At 39.6% G+C, this 15277-nt stretch overlaps 1 long non-coding RNA gene across 2 annotated transcripts in view; it reads right to left on the bottom strand.

Annotated features, from left to right (window-relative positions):
• Window positions 1-15277, bottom strand: part of LOC105731641 (uncharacterized) — a 130414-nt gene that overhangs the window by 108778 nt on the left and 6359 nt on the right. For both annotated transcript variants that reach the window (XR_001110796.3, XR_001110798.3), the window contains exons 3-4: window positions 12671-12753; window positions 11872-11916 (exon numbers count right to left, since the gene is read on the bottom strand). This is a non-coding gene — a long non-coding RNA (uncharacterized LOC105731641). The remainder of the gene's footprint in view (window positions 1-11871; window positions 11917-12670; window positions 12754-15277) is intronic.

Raw genomic sequence — 15277 nt, forward strand, 5'->3', positions numbered from 1 at the left:
GATTTGGCTTTCTCTCTTGAACAAGATTTTCATGTACTATTTTTGAAAATGAAAGATTTTTGTCTTCCCTCTTGAATGAACTGTAGGAAAATGAAAGGAAAGAAAAGAGACACATTATTTGGAAAGTTAAGTTGTCCCTCTTAATGAGGAAAAGTTTATGCCTTTGTAAAAGTTTTGATTTATCATTTTGGCTAAATTAGTGACTTATGGTTACCTGGTATTTGACATTTGACAAACCTTCCAAAACCAAATGATAAAATATGTCTTTTTCTGACATGAATAATCTTTTAGATATTAGGTCTCCTAAAGTCTAAATTGACTTATTTGGTATAAAAATCATACAGAAAGCACTGTCAAATATGAAATAGTATTTGGTTTTCTTTGGGCTATATTTGTGTAAATATGTTAGTGATACATGTTCCAAAGTTATGGGAAACTCTTATAATCATGATACGACTTAGTGTATGGTATCAATAGTTATAATTGTTATATTAAAATTGTTGTATGCCATAGAAGTAAGCAAAGTTGCTAGTCAATTGTGGCTTTAATAGTAGCTGTCCTAAAACTTTTTGTCATCCACAGACAATTATTTAGTTTTAATCCTCTTCAAAATGTCATTTATAATCAGCTATAGGGCTTTGACAGGTGCTGTTGAATGCAGGCTTCTAATAACTTTGGAGACTGTACATTAGAATAGAGGAAAAACTCTCAGGACTCACATGGAGAGCTGGGATGTTTATGAATATCAAGCAGAACAGGAGTTGACTGCATGAACTGAACTAATAAAAGACTGAAGTACACACATATATACCATGGAATACTATGCAGCCATAATAAACGATGAGTTCATGTCCTTTGTAGGGACATGGATGAACCTGGAAACCATCATTCTCAGCAAACTGACACAAGAACAGAAAATCAAACACTGCATGTTCTCACTCATAGGTGGGTGTTGAACAATGAGAACACAGGGACACCGAGAGGGGAGCCTCACACACTGGGGTCTGTCGGGGGGAAATAGGGGAGGGACAGCAGGGGGTGGGGAGTTGAGGAGAGATAGCATGTGGAGAAATGCCAGATATAGATGATGGGGAGGAAGGCAGCAGGTCACACTGCCATGTGTGTACCTATGCAACAGTCTTGCATGTTCTTCACATGTACCCCACAACCTAAAATGCAATAAAAATTAAAAATTTAAAAATAAAAATTAAAAAAAAATAAAATGATTTTCCTGTTAAAAAAAAAGACTGAAGTAATGTTTTTGACTTTTCTTTCTTGCTTAAAATGTTGATCCTTTGTTTTGTTTTTCAAAGTCAAGGAAACTTTTTTGAGCTACTTACAGCTTGTGGCAATTGAGTAAATTATACTCCTGTGAACAAAATTTGGAGCATATTTGTGTCTCTCTATCGAATTTTTCCAGAATTTGGTTCTCTGGATGACCTCTGGTCATCCTTACTGCTCATTGTACAATAACTATAATGCATTAGCTTGCTAAAAGACACTCTCACCAGTGCCATGACAGTCTACCAATGCCATGGCAATATCAGGAAGTCACCCAATATGGTCTAAAATGGGAAGGAAGTCCCAGTTCTAGGAATTGTCTATTCCTTTCTCGGAAAACTCATGTATAATTCATCCTTGTTTTTCATATAATCAAGAAGTAACAATAAGTATCCTTGATTGAAGAGCCCAAGCAGCTGCTCTGCCTATGGAGTAGACATTTTTTTATTCCTTTACTTTCTTAACACACTCACGTTAACTTTATGGACTCAAATTCTTGCATGAGATCCAAGAATCCTCTCTTGGTGTCTGGATCAGGACCCCTTTCCAGTAACACCAGTATTGTCAAAACTTAAGACTGGTCTTTGAGATATTTTTCAAACTTTTGCATTATGGCAACCAAATGACTCTAGTCAGACCTGTGAGTCAGATCAAGAAACTGACTCCCAATCAGTAACTTTCATTCACAAACTGACTTAGCACAAAGACAGTTTGGATACTTCTATTATTTCATCCTAACCTATCAGCAGCACCCATTCACTAGCCCTCTGCCTGCCAAATAGTCTTTAAAACCCTAGCTTCTGTGTTTTCCAGTAGGCAGACTTGAGAAATGTCTTCTGTCTCTCTGCCTAGTTGGACTTGCAATTATTAAACTGTTTCTTTGCTGCAAAACCTGCTGTTCTAAGTGCATTGGCTTTTCTGGGCAGTGGGCAAGAAGAACCTGTTGTGCTGTTACAGTCTGTTACTTTCTAAGGGCCTTTAACTCAAAATACTCTTTATAGCAAGGAGCCATGTTTTGGGGTGAAGTTCCCTACACTCTTGCAGATGCTACTGGATTTCCATTTACTCTGCAGGTGATTATAAGCTATTGAGGACTTTAAAGTCTGAGTGGACTTGAAGTGAGGAAGCAATATGACAGGCTATTGGAGAAATGAGAGTCCCAGAATAGGAAAACTATTTCAGCAGTTTAGGTGAGATATTAAAGGCCATGGTAATGGAGATGAGAGTGCAAATTTTTAAGAACAGGCATTCAGCAACCCTTGTTGACATGCATCAGCCAGACACTCCAGTTAAGGAAGGCAAAATGGCAGAGTATGGGTGCTGGTGAGATTTGTGGAGTGGGAGATAGAAAAGAGTTAAAGTTCTTTGACGAGATTTTGACTTGGGGCCCCTGTGTAAATCCTGGTGCGTTAACCAAGACGTGAATTCCGAAGAAGAAAAAGGATGGGTGGTGGTGAGGTGGGAACTTGGTTCAGGAAAAGGGAAGAGATCATTTGTTTTTTATTCTAGATGCTAAGTTTTGTTCTAGTTGCTTAGGCTGCTGCGGGGGCCCAGTGGAAAGGGATTTTAATGATTTAGTGAAGGTATTAATATTCTGGGTTCTGATAGTTTCCTGTACTGGAGACTTCTCTTGTTTTTAAAAATTCACACTGGGCCCTCTTGTTACATGGAAGTAATGCAAGAATTACTCCATGATTCTTGGATAAAAATGTAAAGGCATTATAAATACAAATGCAGATGCTGTAACATGAGATGCTAAGTGGTCTGTTTAATCATGTAAATTGGTTATCTCCGTGGCTGAACTATGGCCTTGAAGGGTTAGAGGCAAGTTTTCCATACATTCCAACTCAGACTGGCCCTTTGGTATTTCCCACATGATATTTTTTAAGACTGACAAATCCAGAGTTTGGCAAATTCATGATAGACAATTATGGGCTGTGGAGGACACATGAGCACACAGCCTGTGGGGAAAATGCGAGTGGGGGTCCTCCTGAAAGAATCCAGGGAAAACAAGTAAAACTCATTCTTTCTTTCAATAAGGATCTGGTAAAAACAGACACAAAAGTAAAATCCAAAGGAACCTGGTGATTTTAGTGAAAGAGACAGAGACTTGAGCAGGATATGTGAGACCCTTATGGGAGAAACACAACTCAGATGGAATAAGGTAGAGGCAGGATGGAGATCAGGGAAATGCTTAAAGGAGGTGATGTTGACCCCGAGCAATAGTTAGCCAGTTCAAAAGGTGTATGGAAGGCATTGCAGGGTGAAAGGCAGTGTGTGTCAGGGGGACACAGGTTCAGAGGCAAGACAGCTGAGTGAACAGGAAGAGTTTCATACACTTCGGTGTCCTGCAGTCTAGAGGGTTAGAAATGGAAGGGAGGGGAGTGCATTGGAGCAGAAGCAGTGAGGAGGAGTCTGGAGTAATGGGTTGGGCTAAAAAACTTGAGCTACACCCATGGAAGATGATAGCAAGCCATTGTATGATTTTAAGCAGGGGACCAGTATGCCGTCCCAGCAGTTGGGTGGAGGATTGAGTGGACAAAAGTCTAGAGAAGGTTAACATAGGTAACTCTCACAGTAGATCAGGCCAAAAAAGTTAAAGGTCGAAATCAGGTCGAGGTAACAAGGTTGGAGAGGAGGAGCAGATCTAACATGGATAATAGCGTGGTAGAATGATGGTCAGCTGAGACTTTGGTGCTATTGATCAACGTGGGGAATAAAAGACATAGCTTTAGATGTACTAAACTTGAGTTTCTATGGACATCAGGAGAGACATCTAGGCTAGAAACAACTAAAGACCCTCACTGCAGGTGATAGGGCGGACTATGGTAGCATTTATGAGCATTTCTTTTATGTCAGTCTCTGTGTTAATTGTTTCACATTTATCAGGTCATTCATTCTTGCCTTGCTTTGTTCTTCATAGCTCCTATCATTGTTATGTATTAAATAATCATTGGCTCATTAGTACAGTGTCTGCCCAACACCATTAATAGAGGTGCTACAATGACAATGACTGTTAACATGTCATGTTTATCCCTGCATGACATATATGAGGTACTCAAAACTTTTGGTGAATAAATGAGGAAATAAGACAAGCTTTGTGATAACTGTATCAGGTAGGGATGATTATTTTGCCCATTTGATGGATGTGAAAACTGAGGCTTAAGAGATTACATATATTGTCCCACGTTACATCGTTAGCCAGAACAAATACAGATCTTCAGATCTATAGTTGCACAAATGACCATTGAAATCACAGGGAAGTGTTGAACTGCTTTCCTAGGAATAATGCAAAGAGTGAAAAAAGGTCAAAGAGGAACTCCTAGGGGAGCCTCACCCACTGTGGGAGAAAGAAGAATCTTCAAAGGAGAGTGAAAGGCAGTGCCAGGGACATAAAAGAAAACCAGGAAAGGAATTGTGTTCTAGAAACTAAAGAGGGAGAGCCTTCCCTGAACAAGGGGGTAGTAGGCAATGCCTTACTGAACTTAGGTTTTAGAGAAGGTGTGCTCTGGAAATCAGGGAACTCTGTGGCAGAATTTCAGCCTTGAGGAGTGTGAGAGACAAGCTTTCCTTAGAGGAGTAATGAGTGCTGGAGAACATGGTGAGTGCCTTGCCAGTGGGATGGCAGTGACAAGAGTCAGCCTGGGGTAAGAACTGAAGGGAAGGGAGTGGAGATCCTGGGGGACAATAGTGCCCATGAATCACCCATGAGAGAAAAGAGGAAAACAGACAGTGACAAGTAAGAAAGAGGTGAGAAAAGATTCCCTTATTTCAATGGGTGAGGATCCAGCTCTGTGGCTTGTGCTTGCTGCAGAATAAAAATGTGCACATATGTGGAGGGTATGTATGTGTGTATGTATGTATGTGTGGGTGTGTGTAGGTGGGGTGTATGTATGTTTGTTTGTGTGCGTTTCATGAGTGAATGAATCAATAAAATCTGATAATGACTGTAAACCTCCTTTGTATATTACGGAATGCAAAACAAATATGAAGACTTATTACTCTCTGCTTAGGTTAACCTTGGGGAGATGGTACCTTCAGACTTCTTACCTTATGCCACATAAGCAGAGGGTTATGGCTGTGGCAGATACCCCCATTACTCCTCCTATCACAGGGAACTGTGCATTCTGCCCAATGCTGTTGTTTAGAGGGAGATTATGAGAAGGAAATTCTTCTTCCCCTTAAGGAGATAAAGTGCATTGTGCATCTGTTACTGAAACACCAGGGATTTAGTCTGGGTCCTGATGCCCATGCACAGAAAGCCAGTCACTGAGACAACAAGTACTGCAAGGGAAGAAGGCTTTAATTGAGTGCTGCAGCAGAAAAGGGTCAAATCCATCTCCTTAACTGACCAAAATTGGGGGGCTTTATATGATGGGTAAGGCAGAAAAACAGGAGTTAGAGAAAGGCAAGGAAGCATTCATAATGAATGTGGGGCCTGGATGCAGTGACTTGGTAAGTTTCAGTCCCCGGCCTGAAGGTCAGTTTCATGAGGAAGAAACTCAGATGAGACAAATGTTTAAGTTTCAAGTTTTAAGACCAGGGAGGGTCATCTATGTTTATCCAAAAAAAAAACCAAACCTGTAAACATCAGTTCTATGAGACAGTTGAGCTGGTTTTACATCATTCCTGTCTCTGCAAGTGTTCACATGCCTGGAGCAGACCTGAGAGGAGCCACAGTGAAGGCTTCCATGGCCATGTGGTCAGTGGGTTCCTCCCATGCTTAGGCAAAAGGCTGTCCTCTCACTTCTAGCAAAAAGTGAAAGTGGAGATGGTCCTCCACTCTATTCCACACACAGGCTTGTCTGTGGACACAACCCCTACATATTTGCAGGGCTCAATGCAAAATGCAAATGTGAGGGTCCTTCTTTAACTATGATTATGAACATAAAGTCAGTTACCACAGAGCGTTAAACCAAAAATGGTTCCTTCTCAGCACAGAGTCCTTTCCAAGGGCCCAGGCATGAGCTCTGCAGCTAGTCCTGCTGCAGACTGAGCTGGGCTACCAAATGTCGTCAGTTTGAATAGATGCTTGAGTTCTCAGCATGTGTGATATCTTTGCAAACCTGGTCATTGCAGAATTTCTTATATTACCAAAAACAAACAAACAAAAAAAGATTATTTGCTCATACTGATGTATACTATACTCAGGTGATTTATTCCCCTGTCTCTCTGGCAGGTTCTTTTCACTCTCCGTTGTGTACTCCTTGTCCCTGCATCTGAAGTACCATCCTCAAATTTCTTTTCTCCTTACTCACTACACTATCTAGACAGTATTGGAAATTTGTTTACTTTCAATCCTGGGGACCAAGACAAAAATATTCTTGGCTTACATATTTGGTGAGTTCCTGAAAAGTGAGCCCGCAGCTATTATTTATATTTGATATTACATCCTCCCACAGGTGTTCATTAAATTTTCAAAGACTTCCCCACAGGTGACTGCAGAGCATCCCAAACACTTTAAATAATACAGGTGCACAATCCACAAATCTGAGAAAGAAAATAAAAGTCTGCAAACTTTTAAAAAACACTGTTTGATTTAAATAATCAAAGTGTGTGAAATGATTTAATAGTGTTTATCTCACTTAGTGTGAATATTTTCATGTTTTACTGAAGAAAATTTAATGTGTTTGAATGCTTCCTCCAAACCCCAACGGAGGTGTTACACAATACACAGTTTGTGCTCACATTACCATTTAAAAAATACAACAGATCCCAAAGTTTGGCCCACCTGGGTTATGGTTCAAGAATTGTGACTCTATGTTAATATTCACTTGGGGAAGCAATTTGCACCAGTCAATGTATAATCTGTTATCATTTGATTTGTACATAAACTCTCTGGGAATGTAATTTAATGGTCATTTAAGCCACCTCTTTTATATTCAAATAAAGGCCAAAAAGCATGGTTATATACTTCCCAGATATTTCCATTTCTTTGGGAATATTTAGTGACTACATGGAATTTTAATATTTAGCTCTTAAATCTTTATCTACAAATTCCTCATGAATTTATTGTAGTTAATAGTCCTACATGTAAGTACTGCAATAAAGAGGTTTCTGTTTTAAAAAATTCTGACATTACTGCAATTAATAAACATTTCTAACTTCATTGTGGACAAACAAACAAAATATAACCCACAGACATATGCATTCTATAGGTTGAATCATTCAGGAAGAAATGACGGCATTTTATTTTTCTGGAAAGCTATGTATGTAAACACCTAAGGAACACTTATTGTATTGTAGTGAGTGAGTGAATACTAACAATAGCTATAAATTCTGCAAAGATATAAATCTCTACCAAGCGAGGGTGATTTTAGCTGTTATCCCTATTTACCAGATAAGCAAAGTGAGGTACAGGAAGAAGGAAACTATTCTGTATTCGACCTTTATGTTTATTGTTGGTCCAAAGAGTAACTGCTTAGTTCCTGCGTGTTCCTTAGTTACTCCTTTCCCTCCCCCTTCCCCCTCCCCTCCCTCTCCTCCTCCCTCTCCCGTCCTCTTTCTCCTCCTCCTCTTTTCTCTCCTTCTCCTGTAGTTGAATGCCATTAGCCCACTGTTCATTCTTTTGTGACTTAGATTTTCTATTATCTTCAGTGTCACTAAGCATTTTTCAATTCCTATGTGAAACATACAATTGATGTCTTCAAGATTAATAATTATATCTTCTTGAAGACAGAATTAAAGACAGTGAGAACTTAGGAGGTATTGGATGAGTTTTACTGGCCACCTCCAAAATCCATTACTTAGTAGAGCCATTGAGGTTTAACACAATGAATGCCAAGAAAGATCTAGCAGCCATAATTATAAATGCTACTAAAATGCTACTAAAATGAGTAATATTTTAAAACATTCCTGCAATATGTCTCGGTAAATCTTAATTTACAGAGAGCCACAGTTCATAAAACATCACAGGGACTGAGGCTGGGCAGTTTGAAGAATGATGCAAATCTCAACTTGACAGAGGACTTCACAATGATTTGGTGTTCCTTATAATTTGGTGAAGTGAGTTTTCCCTTCAAGGAGACAGGGGCATGGAGACATTTGATAGTATACCTATTACAGAAATGAAGTCAGTGGTAGAGCCAAAATTAAAACTTAGGGCATCTGAGGATCCCATATCTGATATCACCCATTTAGCCACATAGAGGATGAATTGAGTCACCAGTGAAAATTCTGGGGGAGGGGGCCCTAAAATAATTTCTTCTGACTATGCTACATCTTATCTTGCCACACTGTGGGTGACAGAGCCTGTCCTCATTATCTTATGCCCAACCATGAGCCCTTGTGTAGGAGAAGTGAGAAAAATGAAGTCTGTGGTGTGATTTTGATTGTCATGTGGGAAGAGGATGTAAACGGCTCCCTCCTCATGGACTGGGGATCTGAGTGTGCAGGCCTTTAAACATGGATCCAGGGCACGGCTCTCTCTTCTCTGCCTGACAGCTGAGAGCGCACCTCCTACTTCCTTGGCCACAAGCACACATTTTTAATAAGACATCAGTTGAGCAGTAGAATATCGGATATGAGTTTTAATTGCATTCTGCTTCCCATAAGTTCTACCCCCTCATTGTTAAGGAAAATATCACTACCTTGGGGTTCACAAGGTAGGTTTCCTGATGGGCAGTCTCCAAATTTTACATAAAAATTCTGATGAAGATAAGACCCACTTCACCAGCTTGTGGTACAAAATAATGTCTCATTTCTTCTGGTGTTCAAATCCTATTGACGTCAAGCCTTTGTTCCACTGGTCACTAGAAGGCTCTCCCTGTGCAGGTGCTTCAGATGCATTCTAAGTGGAAGGGGATCTGTGGTGATTAATAACCCTTTGCAGAGGAGGAAACTGGGAAGTCTGGCCATTTCCCCTGAGGGAGTGCTTTCTCTAGTGCTGTTGCCACTGCCTGGTGTGGTCAGCAGGCAAATATTCTAGGGCAAGGCTGCAAGCCCCAGGAACTGAAGAGCACCTGGCCTTTCTTCTGAATCCAGGGTGAGGAAGAAACTGCTTTTCCTCTCAGATTTATTCTCCTCTATGGTTGCTGCACACCACACCTGGCCCAAATTCCAAGATATAATTCTATCACTTTACACTCAGGCACAGACATTTTCTCCAGGGCACATCATGGTGCCTGGACACTGGTTTCAGAGTGGCGGGCGGGGTGGGGGTGGGCGTGGTGGTCACAGAACCTGCATTGCTAGAAACAGCTCACCCCACCAACAACAAGGCCCTGGCCTTAAGCCTAAATCCAACTCCCCTGGGAGCCCCTCTCATCTGTTGGCCTTATCCAGAACAACACCAGGCCATCAGATATCCTCTAATAACCCAGAACCTCAAAGCTTTCATTTCTTTCCTTCTAGATGACTATTTGGCCCTCAATAGAAATGTTGCTACAAATAGATGCAGAGTAAAAAGAACAGTACTCAGCTTTATCCACCTGGGAAAATTGTGCCTCAGCAACTAGCTATGTTCATAAGAAGATCATGGTGTGTTTACCTCATATCACATATTTAAGTGGGTACCTATTTTTTCCCTGAAAAAAAAATTTGTTATGTTGCTAAAGTCAGAAATAACTGGGGCTGTTTGATATCATTTAAAACAACAAAATAAAAATAAAACAAACAAGCTAATCAAAAAGATCCACTAACAGTCCTGTCTTGGACTAAGTGGTCATCTCAATAGAAACACTGTTGTTGAGGAAGAAGGCAGAGCTCTGATAAAATTGTTTTGTGTGTGAAACAGTAACCACCAACATAGATGTTCTAACTATGTTAGGTACCAAGAGAAAGCTCATGAAATCTGATGTAGCAAGGAAATTGAGGGTGGGATAAAGAATGCTCCACCTCAGTCATGCAGACCTCAGAAGATGCCTAAGTGCTGGACGGTGAGGAAACAGACATGAGAGTGACCTGCCAGGACCCACGTGGACCAGAGTTAAGAACATTCCACACATCTTTTCTGTGAACAAAGTTAACACTGGGCAGCTTGCACCCCGCTCCAGCTTAGGTAGGGTAGAATTGTACCCAACATAAGATTAGATTCAGCATATAAGGCAAATGTTATATATAACTAAAATATGTTGAAATATCTCACAATCCATCCATGGGTTCAGAAAGCATTGCTTTGTGGGCATAACACCAGAAGAACATCAGGTTCAGATATATTTCTCTATTCTTGGATATATGTATTGAGTGGCAGGTGGTATCACCTACGACATTGTAATGTTCTCTCTCTCTCTTTCAAGCGCATGTGGTTAGAATCAACGTGAGTTGTATGTGCGTATGATATGGCTACACTGTATGTGGGAAGGGGAGGCATGTCCAAGTGGCATCTAGAAAAAAGTAATCACACAAGGGAAAGGGAGTATCTGTCAGAAAACGCAAAAGAAAAGTGTCCATCTAAAAATAGTTTTGGTATTGAAACAGAGAAAAGCAATTATTGTTTTGCTGTTGCCAATAATCTGCCCATCTGAAATAAAGCCAAAAAATTATGGGAGCTAAAGAAGAGATTGACACAATTCTTGAAACACCTTTTAGAGTATTTCTAAACTTTCTAAACACTTTCTAAAGTGTTTCTAAATCTGGCTCCCAGGACACCACACTAGTTCTGCTCCCACTGTACTGGCCGTGACCGGTCGGTCTCTGTCGCTCCTTCCCCTTCATCTTCTCAGCCTCCAAAGACTGATGTCTCACTAGGCTTAGTCATCAGATCCCTTCTTTTCTATGTATTCACTCACTTGTTTGCTGACTGTTTTGGTTCCCATGGCTTTATATGCCACATATCCCCACATGTATACGCTGATGGCTCTGCATTTATGTCTCTAGCCCAGAGCTCCAGACCTGTATGTATAACTGCTCATCTAACATTTCCACTTTGATGTAGCAGGAATCTTGGCAAATCTGTCTAAAACCAAACCCTTGAGTTCTTATTTTAATCATATTGGCTCTTTTTCCTCTAGTACATCCCCTCTCTGTCAAAGGCACCACTGTTCATCAAGTTGCTCAGGTCAAATATCTGGAGTCATTCAGTACTCTCTCTCTCTCCCATGCAGTGTCTAATCTATCAGAAGATCCTGTCGTCTGGATATTAAAAGTTTATGCACCATCATCTCTTTTTACACCATTCTCATCCAGGCCACTGACACCTCCTGCTTGGACCTTCGCCATCCTTCTCTAACTAGTCTTCCTTCTTCTACTCATGCCCCTCACAGACCATTCTCCTCACAATGGCCAGAGATGCCTTTTAAAGATATAAATTAGATTACCAGTGACTCCCTTGTTAGAAAACTTCAGATGGGTTTCCATTGTGGTTGGAATAAAATCTCAAGTTTCTTTATGGCTTTCAAAACTCTTCATGATCTGTTTTCTACCTAACCTTTCAATCACAACTCATGCCTTTGGGCCCTTATGAAACTAACCTCAAATTTATTTGGCCTTTAATAGTTTCTAGAACGACACCAAACTTTTCACCTCATCAGAACATTTTTGTTTGCTAGTCCCTTAAGCCTGGAACCACCTTCTGCAGTTTTAGCATAGCTGGCTCCAAGCCTAAAAAGCTATACATAGATCAGAAGGAAGAATGTAATTAAAAGAACTAACCAGGTCTTACTTCACACTTCAGATCCTTAGCACCATGGATCAGACCTGTGTTGGGAAGAGAAAAGTCATTTAAATGAAGTTTATGATTGAATCTTTAATCTAGATACATGTTAATACAGAAAACATTGTAGCGTTTGCTTAAGATATTATTGAAAGATACAGATGGGAAATTCACTATACCATGTTTGAAGGCAAAATTTGGGGGAAAAATAAAAAGGAATTAAAAATACATCATATCTATAGTGTTGCCTTTTAACACTTCTCAACAAACAATTTCTGTGGTTTAGGAAAGGCCATAGATGCACACTTATATCAGAACCAACCACATGGCGAAACTTCCACCTTGGTTCTAATAATATTCCAGTTGATTCCTTGTAGTTTTCTAAGTAACGTATCTGGGATGTGATATAAGACTCTTATACCTTAATTGAGCAGTATTATGTGTTAAGCAATAAAAACAATTCTCATAATGCAAGCAGTCAAAAAAATGGAACTCTTGAATATATTTACTAAAATTAAACAAAGTAAAGGTATACTTCAACTGATAGAGGTGAAAACTTAAAACAACTTAAGAATGAAAAAGATCTACAGTAAATATTAAAACAAATTAGTATATAGAGTGATATACACTGCTTATAAATATTAATTAGAAATATAACTGCATAAGTCAATAGTGTTCTTTAAAAAACAATGGCATATTATAAAATTAGTCACATAATTAAAAAATTTTTCTAGTATCCCAGGTCAGTTAACAACAAGTAAGAAGTAAAACAGGTAGAGAACAGAAGTAAAAACATACCAAACTCTTTACTACAAATATTGTCAGACTTGAAAGTTCTTGAGAATTAGAGACATGTAGATTTAGATGTGTGGCTTGAGAAGCTGAAAGAGATTCAAGTAAAATAAAAAATTTACGTAACTTGCAAATCACTATAAAATGTTGAAGAAAAGCCTTAATGTTGATATTCTCGAGAGGCTTTGTGAACCGAAAAAAAAAATCACTTTCATTTTATATAAAAATTGTTTGCAAATATAGGAAAACGTTTAGAAAAATGTAAGAGTGTTGTAGTTATTAACACTGTGTCTGCTAAACAAAATTATTTTTTAAGTGTAAGCACATAAAATATATATTAATATAATGATAAATTAGTATGTATTTATTGATTTTTGACTCAAAAATAAGAGTATGTCCTCTCTTTATATGTTAATAAAATATTTAGCATATATAATATTAATTATATATTAATAATTAATATCAAAACATCAATAATTTTCTGACAGATATTACACAAAATATCAGATCAAAATTCCTTAAAGTTATGCCAAAATATGCATTTTTAAAACTTCAGTCTCATTAGTTTCTTTGTATCTTTGGTTAGCATTTAGTACATCGAATTTCAAATACCCAAATATCAGTTTTCTCCTTAGGAATGGAACCTCTGATTTTTGGCTAGACAGATGGCCAACTGGAATAAGGACTTCCCTTGCAGCTAGGTTAGACATGTGACTACATTCAAGCCAGTGAGATGCAAGTTGAAGTGGCATGCACACCTTCTGGTACATGTCCTTCAAGACAAGAGATATCCCTTTCCTTCCATTTTTGTCTTCCTGCTGGCACAACAGTGAATTGGAGTGTAAGTAGCTGTCCTAGGCGCTGGAGCATCATCTAAGGATGGATGAGTAACACAGCAGATAATCCTGGGAACTTGATGGTACCAAGACCTCTCTGGTTACCTTTGTCGGGAGCCGTTTCTAGTTAGTGATAGAAAAATAAACCCAAACTGGGTTGTGTGGAAGCGGAAGTGGTTGCCCAAAAGCAGCAGTGAGGAGTGTAGGTCACTCTTTCTAAAAGCTTCACAGTGAAGCAAGGGAGATGTGGGAAAGTAGTTTGTGGAAGGTCAAGATTGTGAGAGGGACGACCCTTTTTCGGGGCAGTGCAGAACAGTGGAGAATCTGGAATGTTTATACTCTGAGCTCAAGAGAGAATTACCTGGGAAGAGAGAGAAAGATTGAACACACTGTTGGAACAAAACCTAAGAAGGGCTGGGAGGGAATAGAATCAAAAGCAAATGGGGAAGAGACTAATCTCCCGTGGCAGAAGGGAAGAATAAATAGAGATAAAGACACATTTGACTTAACACCTAGGTGATGGGTTGATCTGTGCAGCAAACAACCATGGCACACGTTTACCTATGTAACAAACCTGCACATCCTGCACAGGTACCCCGGAACCTAAAATAAAAGTTGAAGGAAAAAAAGGCACATTTGAAAGTTCAGGGTAAGTAAATTAAGGATCCAGTAGTCTCCATTTTTCCCAAAACTTGAGAAGCAACACAAGTCTTAAGAATGAAGAAAGTAGTCAAGGTTCAAATAATCCTTGAGGGATTTGAAAAAACAAGCAAAGAACAAAAAAGAAAAAAAAAAAAATTCTTGAGTGTTCCCGAAGTCTCACCTGAAGTTGGCCATAAGAATTTGTTATTTCCAAGTGAGCAAAGCAAAATGACCTCTTTCAGCAGTGCTTCGCGGCTTAGAAATCCGAGTTGGTCAGAATGACTCATTAGGCTGCTGTAGGATAGACTATTCGCAAGGCTTATACAGCAGAAGATCAAAGGGTTGGTGGAAATGAGTGTGTTGATGACAGTGTGGTGGAAATAATAAACCGTGAAGTCCAGACAAGTTAGGAAATACATTGAAATAAGAAGGGACCGAGAGTCTGATTCAACAGAGACAAGGGAAGGAGATTAGGCTTGGGCACATTGACAATGAGCAGAGCAGGAGTGAAGACATGGTGGTGGCAACGGAAAGAGGGAACCTGGCGGTCCACAGGGAAGGTCACAGCAGAATACAGGCGGTCAGAGGTGGAGCGGAGAGGCCAAGGGGTGGCTGCAAATGAAGTCACAGCAGAGAAGGGGGGAAAGTGGTCAGAGGAGAGGGGATCAAATGACTGTGAGGCTGGGAAGTGAAGTGCCTCATCCAAATGAAAGTTGAAATCACCCGCGGTTTTGGAAAGAAAAGGCTTAGAAGAGAAAACAGATCCAGAGTCCAGCCTCGTTCCAGAGGCTATGGCTATAAACCCAAAACTCATGGCATGGAGACAAGCAGTCATTAGAAATAAGAGAGCAGCGCAACCAACTAAAGGGGTGCTTCTTGTCAGTATCACCTAGGACTTTCCACAAATGTGAAACCCACAAAATGTTCATGGTTAGGTCTGCAGTAAAGTAATTTTTAGAAAAATATTTTATTACTATTAGGTCGCTGTGAGTGAGATACGTTGAGTTCTCACTGTTTTTATTATTTTCCTAATAATAATATCTTAGTAGTTAGGACAGAACCATGCAAGACCAAGGTGGTATTGATTTTTTACTTTTTCTCTTGTTCCAGTAGAGGGCACTCAAAGCTCAAATAA

Source organism: Aotus nancymaae, unplaced genomic scaffold, assembly GCF_030222135.1.
Source record: "Aotus nancymaae isolate 86718 unplaced genomic scaffold, 86718_ANA_hifiasm-v0.15.2.pri h1tg000065l, whole genome shotgun sequence".
Lineage (NCBI taxonomy): Eukaryota > Metazoa > Chordata > Mammalia > Primates > Aotidae > Aotus > Aotus nancymaae.